Consider the following 11671-nt stretch of genomic DNA (forward strand, 5'->3'; position numbering starts at 1 on the left):
ATTACACGCAACTAATGAGTTGTTGAACACTATCAAAAACTAATGATGTGGAGGACTAAGATGGCAAAGGAGTAGGAGACCTAAATTTCGAATGGTCCCAGGAATTCAGCTACATAGCTATCAAACCATTCTGAACACCTACAAACTCAACAGGAGATTGAAGAAAAGACCAGCAGCAATCCTGTGAATAGAAAAGCAACCACTTTCCAGAAGGTAAGAGGTGTGGAGAAGTGAATCTGAGGCGATATTTGGGAACATAAACCATGGGGGGAGAGAGCCTCCCTCAGCTGACTACCGGCAAGTGATAGAGCAGCGGAGCACAAAATTGGAACTTTTAGAAGTCTACTCTGCTGAGGGATGTCAGTCCAGTGGCTAAGCAGGGGATGGAACCCTAACTGGGACATTGTGGTCTCAGGAGCCTCGGGGTGACAGAAAGACTGGGGGTGCCTCAGTGTGGCAGAGCTCCCAGGTATTGGAACAAGGAAGCTGGCTACAAAGACAGAGCCGAGGAGTGGGCTCTCAGCTCATGGTTGCCATAAACTGTGATGCGTGGCGCGGGCGGGCCACTACTCTTCCAGCAGGGACCCAACAAGCGGCAGATCCGGGAAGTCTCCCCTTCCTCCCCCAGGAGGAGAGGCGCGGGAGAGCACTGCAGGAATCTGCTGGGTTTGGAGACTCCAAATGGGGTCGTGTGCCAGAGACAGAAACACTCGGTCACAGGCCAGGTGAGCATGGAGTGCAGCTGGAGAACAGGAAGAAAGGAGTAATTGACTGCTTTTCTCTGAGGGCGCACTGAGGAGTGGAGCCCCGAGTTCTTGGCTCCTCCGGGGCAGAGACTGGGAGACCGCCATTTTCACTCTCATCCTCCAAAGCTGTATGGAAAGCTTGCAGGGAAGAAAAGCTACCAAGAGCAAACCTGAACAGATTACTTAGCCTGGCCCCCGACAAGGGTGTGCAGTTCTGCCTCGGGGCAAAGACATTTGAGAATGTCTGCAACAGGCCCCTCCCCCAGAAGATCAGGAAGAACATCCAGCCCAGACCAAGTTTACCGATCAATGAGAACAGCAAAACCCCAGGGCTAGGGGAATATAGTACATAGAATTCATGGCTTTTCCCCATGATTCTTTAGTCTCTCAAAGTTAATTTTTAAAATTTTCTTTAATTTTTTCTTCTTCTTTTGAATTTTTCTTCTTTCCTTTTTCAACCAACGTATTATTTTATCAATTCCTTTTTTAAAATCTTTTTTAATTTTCACTTTTACAGGCACATTCTATCCCTTCAATGTATTTAACCTTATTTTTTGTGCATATATATATATATATATAAAAGTTTTTCTTTGTTTAAAATTCTGGGATACAGTGTCTTCTAACAGACCAAAATAAACCCTAAATTTAGTGTATGGCTTTGTTCTAGTCTCCCACCTGATCATGTTCTTTTTAAAAATTTTCCCCTTTCTTTTCCGCCTGGTTTCAGGTCTATTCTATTTAGTGTATATTTTTCTGAGGTTCTTGTAACCCTTTTAGCATTTTGTTCTCTCATTCATCTGTTCTCCTACGAACAAAATGACAAGACGGAAAAACTCACCTCAAAAAAAGGAACAAGACTCATAACCGACTGCCAGAGACCTAATCAATACAGACATTAGTAAGATGTTGGAATTATAGTTCAGAATGAAGATTATAAAGATAATACGTGGGCTTGAGAAAAGCATAGAAGATACTAGAGAATCCATTTCTGGAGAAATAAAAGAACTAAAGCCTAACCAAGGCAAAATCAAAAAGGCTATTAATGAGGTGCAATAAAAAATGGAAGCTCTAATTGCTAGGATAAATGAGGCAGAAGAGAGAATTAGTGATATAGAAGACCAAATGATGGAGAATAAAGAAGCGGAGAAAAAGAGAGATAAACAATTACTGGATAACGAGGGCAGAATTCAGGATATAAGTGATACCATAAGACAAAACAATATTAGAATAATTGGGATCCCAGAGAAGAAGAAAGAGAGAGAGGGGCAGAAGGCATATTGGAGCAAATTGTAGCAGAGAACTTCCTTAATTTGGGAATAGAACAGGCATCAAAATCCAGGAGGCACAGAAAACCCCCTCAAAACCAATAAAAATAGATGTCAAAATTCTGACATCTAATAGTAAAACTTACGGATCTCAGAGACAAAGAGAAAATCCTGAAAGCAGCTCAGGACAAGAGACACCCACAGATTTAAACTGAGGGGGTGGAAACCATTTACCATGCTAATGGACCCCAAAAGAAAGCTGGGGTGACAATCCTTATATCAGACAAATTATATTTTAAACCAAAGACTATAATAAGAGATGAGGAAGGACACTATATCCTACTTAAAGGGTCTATCCAACAAGATCTAACAATTGTAAATATCTATGCCCCTAACATGGGAGAGCCAATTCTGTAAGCCAATTAATAACAAAAGAAAAGAAACACATCAACAAAAATACAATAATAGTGGGGGACTTTAACATCCCCCTCACTGAAATGGACAGATCATCTAAACAAAAGATCAACAAGGAAATAAAGACTTTAAATGACACACTGGACCAGATGGACTTCACAGATATATTCAGGACATTCCATCCCAAAGCAACAGAATACACATTCTTCTCTAGTGCACATGGAGCATTCTCCAGATTAGATCACATCCTGTGTCACAAATCAAGTCTCAACTGGTACCAAAAGACTGGGATCATTCCCTGCCTATTTTCAGACCACAATGCTTTGAAACTCAAACTCAATCACAACAGGAAAGTCGGAAAGAACTCAAATACATGGAGGCTAAAGAGCATCCTACTAAAGAATGAATGCGTCAACCAGGAAATCAAAGAAGAATTAAAAAAATTCATGGAAACAAATGAAAATGAAAACACAACTGTTCAAAATCTTTGGGGTGCAGCAAAGGTGGTCCTAAGAGGAAAGTATATAGCAATACAACCCTTTCTCAAGAACAAGGTCTCAAATACACGAACTAACCCTACACCTAAAGGAGCTGGAGAAAGAACAGAAAATAAAGCCTAAACCCAGCAGGAGAAGAGAAATAATAAAGATCAGAGCAGAAATCAATGAAATAGAAACCTAAAGAACACTAGAACAGATCAACAAAACTAAGAGCTGGTTCTTTGAAAGAATTAATAAGATTGATTAACCCCCACCCAGACTTATCAAAAAGAAAAGAGAAAGGACCCAAATTACTAAAATCATGAAAGAAAGGGGCAAAATCACAACCAATACCAAAAAAATGGAGGCAATTATTAGAAGTTAATATCAGCAGCTATATGCCAATAAATTAGGCAATCTGGAAGAAATGGATGTGTTCCTAGAGACGTATAAACTACCAAAACTGAACCAGGAAGATATAGAAAACCTGAACAGATCTATAACCACTAAGGAAATTGAAGCAGTAATCAAAACTCTCCCAAAAAACAAGAGCCCAGGGACAGATGGCTTGCCAGGGGAATTCTATCAAACATTTAAAGAATTAATACCTATTCTTCTGAAACTGTTTCAAAAAATAGAAATGGAAGGAAAACTTCCAAACTCATCCTATGAGGCCAGATTACCTTGATCCCAAAATCAGACAAAGACCCCATCAAAAAGGAGAATTACAGACCAATATCCCTGATGAACATGAATGCAAAAAATTCTCACCAAAATACTAGCCAATAGGAGCCAACAATACATTAAAAGGATTATTCACTACAACCAAGTGGGATTTATTCCTAGGCTGCAAGGTTGGTTCAACATCCATAAATCAATTAATGTGATACAATACATTAATAAACGAAAAAACAAGAACCATAGGATCCTCTCAATAGATGCAGAAAAAGCATTTGACAAAGAACAGCATCCTTTCTTGATCAAAACTCTTTACAGTGTGGGGACAGAGGGTACATACCTCAGTATCATAAAGCCATCTATGAAAAACCCTCAGCAAGTATCATTCGCAATGGGGAAAATCCCTAAGTGTTCCCCCCAAGGTCAGGAACACGGCAGGGATGTTGTCTATCACCACTACTGTTAGTACTAGAAGTCCAAGCCTCAGCAATCAGACAACAAAAAGAAATAAAAGGCATTCAAATCAGCAAAGAAGAAGTCAAACTCTCACGCTTTGCAGATGATATGACACTTTATGTGGAAAACCCCAAAGACTCCACCCCAAAACTGCTAGAACTCATACAGGAATTCAGTAAAGTGGCAGGATATAAAATCAATGCAGAGAAATCAGTGGCATTTCTATATACAAACAACAAGACAAAAGAAAGAGAAATTAAGGAGTCAATCCCATTTACAATTGCACCCAAAACCATAAGATACCTAGGAATAAATCTAACCAGAGAGGCAAAGAATCTGTACTCAAAAAGCTATAGAATACTCATGAAAGAAATTGAAGAAGACACAAGGAAATGGAAAAATGTTCCATGCTCATGGCTTGGAAGAACAAATATTATTAAAATGTCTATGCTACCTAGAGCAATCTACACATTTAATGCAATCCCTATCAAAAGACCACCAACTTTTTTCAAAGAAATGGAACAAATAATCCTAAAATTTGTATGGAACCAGAAAGAACGCCAAATCGCCAGGGGAATGTTGAGAAAGAAAAGCAAAGCTGGTGGCATCACAATTCCAGACTTCAAGTTCTACTACAAAGCTGTAATCATCAAGACAGTATGGTACTGGCACAAAAACAGACACACAGATCAACGGAACAGCACAGAGAGCCCAGAAATGGACCGTCAACTCTATGGTCAACTAATCTTCAACAAAGCAGGAAAGAATGTCCAATGGAAAAAAAATAGTCTCTTCAACAAATCGTATTGAGAAAATTGGACAGCCACATGCAGAAGGATAAACTGGACCATTTCCTTACACCACACACAAAAATAAGACTCAAAATGGATGAAAGATGTCAAGATGAGACAGGAATCCATCAAAAGCCTTGAGGAGAACACAGGCAGCAATCTCTTTGAGCTCAGCTGCAGCAACTTCTTTCTAGAAACATTGCCAAAGGCAAGGGATGCAAGGGGGGTCAGGGGATGGGTTTCCCTGGTGATGGGTATTAAAGAGGGCACATATTGAATGGAGTACTGGGTGGTATATGCAAACAATGAATCATGGAACACTACGTCAAAAAATAATGATGTAATGTATGGTGATTAACATAACATAATAAGATAAAAAAATGCAAAAAAAAAAAGTGAAGAGAAAACAGAAGACACAGAAGAATGAATAAACACAACAAATGCCAGAGGCAAGATGGCGAAGGAATAGGGAACCCTGTTTCATCTGGTCCCCTGAATTTAGATGGATATCTATCAAACTATTTTGAACACCCACAAAATCAGCCTGAGATGTAAGAATATATATCTGGAACTCTACAAGCAGAAAAGCAACTGTTTTTGGAAGGTAGGACATGTGGAGTTGTGAATCTGTGGGGAGATACTGGAAGATATACAGAATGGAGAGGGAGTCTCCATAAACTGGCTCCTGGAAAGTGATATAAAACTGGAGTGCAAAATCAGGACCCTTAGAAATCTTCTTTAGTGAGAGACATCCCTCTCTGAAAGGGTCTGTGGAAATGCAAAGGACAAAATTCTAGGTGGGGAATTGTGGTCTTGGGATCCAAGGAGGCACAGAGTGAATGGGGTGCCTGAACCAGTACAGTGCCCAAGCTGGGGAGCCAGGAATCAGGTTATGGTCAATGAGCCTAGGGGGGACTCTCAGCTTGGGTCGCCATAAATTGGGAGCCATGGCAGTCAGTAATCACTCTTTGCCTGAGCAGCCTGAAAAGGACTTGAACGTGGGGGCCGTTTACCATCCCCTGGGAGGGGTGAAATGGCTGTGCCCACAACTGGGCAAAAGCTCTCAGGGCTCCCAGTAGTGGCCCAGAAAGGACAGTAGGGCAGCACCCAACCATGACGCAGGAGCTGTGGGTGCACATGTGAGCCCATGGCAGCATATGGTTTTAGAGTCACAAAGGGCAGTGGCACTCTGGGAGAGTTGCCCCAGTGGGCACACACCGGAGGAGGCTATGGGTTTTGGCGCATACAGAAGTGGAGACAATTTGTCCCAGAGGGTTAATGGAAGAGGGTGGACTGCGATCTTTCTGTTTTGGGCCAAAGGTCTGGGCATGGCATTTTTGCTGTGATCCTATGATGAGGACTGGAAAGTCTCCAGTGAACAAAAGCCACAGAGAGGACCTGTTCCACTGAGCCCACCCCCCTGACAGGGGCTGGGCCAACTCCGCCCAGGCAGGGACACCTGAGAAGGAGCATGGCAGGCCCCTCCTCCAGAAGACAGACTGGAAGAACAGGTGGATGACAAGCTTATGGATCCCACAAAACTCCAAAGCAAGAGGAAAACAGTATATTGAGCTCCATGTGTTCCCTCATGACTCGTTTATTTTTCAGATAAAATTCTCCTTTCTTTTTTTCTATGCTTTTTCTTTTTTTCTATGCTTTTTCTTTTTACCTTTTTCCCATTTCAACTAGATTCCTATTATACCAACTTATGTTTCATAGTCGCTTTTTAACTTGCATTTTTTCACATCTACATTTTATAGATATATGCTTCATTTTAGTCCTTTTTTCACTCTATTCAATTATATATATTTTTTCATATGTATATTTATATATTTTATATATATATAATTTTTTTCCAATTTTGGGATGTGGTGTCTTCTAACACACAGCCCAAAATTCACCCAGGAACAAGTGGATCACCCTGCTTTGTCCACCCTGTGAGATTATAGTCTCTCTACCCCTCCCTTTTTAAATTAAAAAAAATTTTTTTTCTTTTATTCATGTGTTTCATTTTGACTTTATTTGCTTTTCTGTGGTGGCTTTCAACAACTTCAGATTTTTCTGGGGTGCATTTTGCTTGGGTCATGGTTGATATTTTGGACTCTGTTCATTTGCCCACCCATCGTTCTCTGGGGAGAATGACTAGAAGGAGGAACTCACCAAAAAAAAAAAAAAAAAAAAAGAACCAGAGGCAATGTTCTCTGCTACAAAGCAAATCGATATGGATATAAGTAGGATGTTAGCAATAGAATACAGGATAGCAACCATAAAGTTAATAGGTAGGCTTGAAAAAAGCATAAGTGACAATAAAGAATCTCTAAGGGTGGAAATGAGATCTAGTCAGGCCAAACGTAAAAATGCTATAAATGAGATGCAGTTTAAACTGGATGCTGTAACAGCTAGAGTCAATGAGGCACAAGAGAGAATAAGTGATGTAGAGCATAGGCTGATAGAAAGAAAGTAAGCTGAGGAAAAGAGGGAAAGACAACTAATAGTATATGAAAAAAGGCTTGGAGAGATTAATGATGCCATGAAACGTTCAAATGTCAGAATTACTGGGATCCCAAAGGGGGTGGAGAGAGAGTGAGGGCTAGAAGGTATCTTTGAGCAAATAATAGCCGAAAGCTTCCCTGATCTGGGGAAGGAAACAAGCATTCGTATCCAATAGGCAGAAAGGACTCCTCCCAAAATCAATAAAAATAGATCAACAACCCATCATATAATAGTGAAGCTTGCAAATCGTAGAGCCAAAGAAGTTATCCTCAGAGAAGCTAAGGAGAGGAGGTTCCTTATGTATGGAGGGCAGAACATCAGACCAATCCACAGAAACCTGGCAATCCAGAAAAGGCTGACAAGACATATTAAGGGTATTAAATGAAAAGAACATGCAACCAGGAATACTTTATCCAGCAAGGCTGTCATTCAGCACAGATGGAGAGATAAAGAGCTTCCAGGACAGGCAGAAACTGAAAGAATGTGTGACCACCAAGCCAGCCCTGCAAAAAATATTAAAGGGGATTCTGTAAGTGAAGAGATACGCTAAGAGTAATATAGACCAGAAAGTAACAGAGACAATCTACAGAAACAGAGACTTTACAGGCAATACAGTGTCACTAAATTCATATCTTTCAATAGTTACTCTAATGGAAATGGGCTGAATGCTCCAATCAAAAGACACAGCGTTTCAGATTGGATAAAAAAGCAGGACCCATTCATATGCTGTCTACAAGAGGCTCATTTTGAACCTAAAGACACCTCCAGATTGAAAGTGAGGGGCTGGAAAACCATTTATTATGCTAATGGACATCAACAGAAAGCTGGGGTAGCAATCCTCATATCAGACAAATTAGATTTTACACCAAAGACTGTAGTAAGAGATGTAGAGGGACACTGTATCATACTTAGAGGGTCTATTCAACAAGATGATCTAACAATTGTAAATATCTATGCCCCCAACATGGGAGTAGCCAACTACATAAGCCAATTAATAACTAAAATAAAGAACCATACTGATAATAATGCATTAATAGTAGGAGACTTTAACACCCCACTCACAGCAATGGACACATCATCTAAGCAGAAGATCAACAAAGAAATAAGAGCTTTGAAGGATATATTGGATCATATGGACTTCATAGGTATATACAGAACATTCCTTCCTAAAACAACAAAACACTCATTTTCTAGAGTGCACACGGAACTCTCTCCAGAACAGATCACATACTGGGTCACAAATCAGGTCTGAAATGATACCAAAAGACTGCGATTATTCCCTGCATATTTCCAGACCACAATGCTTTGAAACTGGAACTCAATCACAAGAGGAAATTTGGAAGGAACTCAAACACTTGGAGCCTAAAAAGCATCCTGCTAAAGAATGAATAGGTCAACCAGGAAATTAAAAAAGAACTTTAAACAATTCATGGAAATCAATGAAAATGAAAACAGACTGGTTCAAAACCTATGGGATACTGCAAAGGCCGTCCTAAGAGGGCAGTACAAAGCCATCCAAGCCTTTCTCAAAAAATTAGAAAAATCCCAAATCCACAAGCTAACACCTAAAGGAGCTGGAGAAAAAACAGCAAATAAAGCCTAAACCCAGCAGGAGAAGAGAAATAATAAAGATTAGAGCAGAAATCAATGAAATAGAAAGTAGAAGAACAACAGAATAAATCAACAAAACTAGAAGCTGGTTCTTTGAAAGAATTCGTAAGATCAATAAACCTCTGGCCAGACTTATCCAAAAGAAATGAGAAAGGACCCAAATTACTAAAATCATGAAAGAAAGGGGAGAAATCACAACCAATACCAAGGAAATGGAGGCAATTATTAGAAGTTAATATCAGCAGCTATATGCCAATAAATTAGGCAATCTGGAAGAAATGGATGCATTCCTAGAAACTTACAAACTAGCAAGACTGAAACAGGAAAAAACAGACAATCTGAAAAGACCAATAACCAGCAAGGAAATTGAAGCAGTAATCAAAAACCTCCCAAAAAACAAGAGTCCAGGGCCAGATGGCTTCCCAGGGGAATTCTATCAAATATTTAAAGAAGATACAATACCTATTCTACTGAAGCTGTTTCAAAAAATAGAAATGGAAGGAAAACTTCCAAACTCGTTTTATGAGGCCAGCATTACCTTGATCTCAAAACCAGACAAAGATCCCAGCGAAAAGGAGAATTACAGACCATTATGCCTGATAAACACGGATGCCAAGCTACTCAACAAGATCCTAGCCAAAAGGATCCAACAGTACATTAAAAGGATTATTCACCATGACCAGGAGGGATTTATTCCCAGGATACAAGGGTGGTTCAACATTCGCAAATCAATCAATGTGATAGAGCCCATTAATATGGGAAAAGATAAGAACCATATAAAATTCTCAATTGATGCAGAAAAAGCATTTGACAAAATACAGGATCCTTTCCTGATTAAAACTGTTCAAAGTATAGGGTTAGAGGCAACATACCTCAATATTATAAAAGTCACCTATGAAAAGCCCCGGCGAATATCATTCTCAATGGGGAGAAACTGAGACCATTTCCCTTAAGGTCAGGAACATGACAGGAATGCCCACTCTCACCACTATTGTTCAACATAGTACTAGAAGTCCTAGCCTCAGCAATCAGACAACAAAGAGAAATAAAAGGCATTCAAATTGGCATAGAAGAAGTCAAATTCTCTCACTTCGCAGATGACATGATACTTTATGTGGAAAACCCAAAAGACTCCATCCCCAAATTACTAGAACTCATACGCAATTCAGCAACATGGCAAGATACAAAACCAATGCACAGAAATCGGTTGCATTTCTATACACTAACAATGTGAATGAAGAAAAAAAATTAAGGAATCTATTCCATTTACAATAGCACCAAAAACCAAAGGATACCTAGGAATAAACCTAACCAAAGAAGTAAAGGATCTATACTCTAGAAACTAAGAATACTTATGAAAGAAATTGAGGAAGACAAAAAGAGATGGAAAAACATTCCATGCTCATGGATTGGAAGAATAAACATTTTTAAAATGTGTATCTTGCCCAGAGCAATCTAACATTCAATGCAATCCCTATCAAAAGACCATCAACATTTTTCACAGAGCTGGAACAAACAATCCTAAAATTTGTATGGAACCAGAAAAGACCCCAAATCGCCAGGGGATTGTTGAAAAAGAAAGACAAAGCTGCGGACATGACAATGCCTGACTTCAAGCTGTATTACAAAGCTGTGATCATCAAGGCAGCATGGTAATGGCACAAAAACAGACACAAAGATCAATGGAACAGAACAGAAAGCCCAGAAATGGACCCTCAACTCTATGGTCAAATAATCTTCGATAAAGCAAGAACGAATATCCAATGGAAAAAAAAGACAGTCTCTTCAATAAATAGTGCTGGGAAAATTGGACATCCACATGCAGAACAATGAAACTGGACCATTCTCTTATATCATACACAAAGACAAACTCCAAATGGATGAAAGACCTCGATGTGAGACAAGAATCCATCAAAATACTAGAGGAGAACACAGGCAGTAACCTCTTGGACATCAGCCACAGCAACTTCTTGCAAGACATGTCTCTACAGACAAGGGAAACAAAATAAAAAATGAACTATTGGCTGAGTAATCAGAAAGGATGAATACCCAACTTTTACATCAACATGGATGGGACTAGAGAAGATTATGTTAAGTGAAATAAGTCAAGCAGAAAAAGTCAATTATCGTATGGTTTCACTTATTTGTGGAACATAAGGAATAGCATGGAGGACATTAGGAGAAGGAAGGGAAAAATGAAGGCAGGGGGGAAATCGGAGGGAGAGATGAACCATGAGAGACTATGGACTCTGAGAAACAAACACGGTTTTAGAGAGGAGCAGGGAGGGGAGACTGGTTAGCCCGGTGATGGGTATTAAGGAGGGCATGTACTGCATGGAGCACTGGGTGTTATATGAAAACAATGGATCGTGGATCACCACATCAAACACTAATGATGTATTGTATGGTGACTCACATAAGATAATAAAATTTAAAAAATTAAAAAAAAATTGAGAATAGTAAAAGGAACACAGGGACACCATCAAGTATAGTAACATTTGCATTATAGGGGTCCTAGAAGAAGAAGAGAGGAAAGCAGGCAGAAATTTATTTGCAAAATAATAGCTGAAAACTTCCTGAATCTAGGGAAGGAAACAGAAATCCAGATCCAGCAGACACAGACATCCCACAATAAAATCAAATCAGAGGCTCAAACAAAAAGACATAGTAATTAAAATGGCTGAAAGTATGATAAAGAGAGAATCTTAAAAGTAGCAAGAGTAAACAGTTACATACAA

The 11671-nt window shown here is 39.5% G+C and overlaps 1 protein-coding gene across 8 annotated transcripts in view; it reads right to left on the bottom strand.

Annotated features, from left to right (window-relative positions):
* The window catches only part of SCAPER (S-phase cyclin A associated protein in the ER), a 539097-nt gene that overhangs the window by 290109 nt on the left and 237317 nt on the right, over positions 1–11671 (bottom strand). The window lies entirely within an intron of this gene.

Source organism: Mirounga angustirostris, unplaced genomic scaffold (genome assembly GCF_029215605.1).
Source record: "Mirounga angustirostris isolate CCGP_5_RB_7025 unplaced genomic scaffold, mMirAng1.0.hap1 SCAF_9, whole genome shotgun sequence".
In the NCBI taxonomy this organism is placed as follows: Eukaryota; Metazoa; Chordata; class Mammalia; order Carnivora; family Phocidae; genus Mirounga; species Mirounga angustirostris.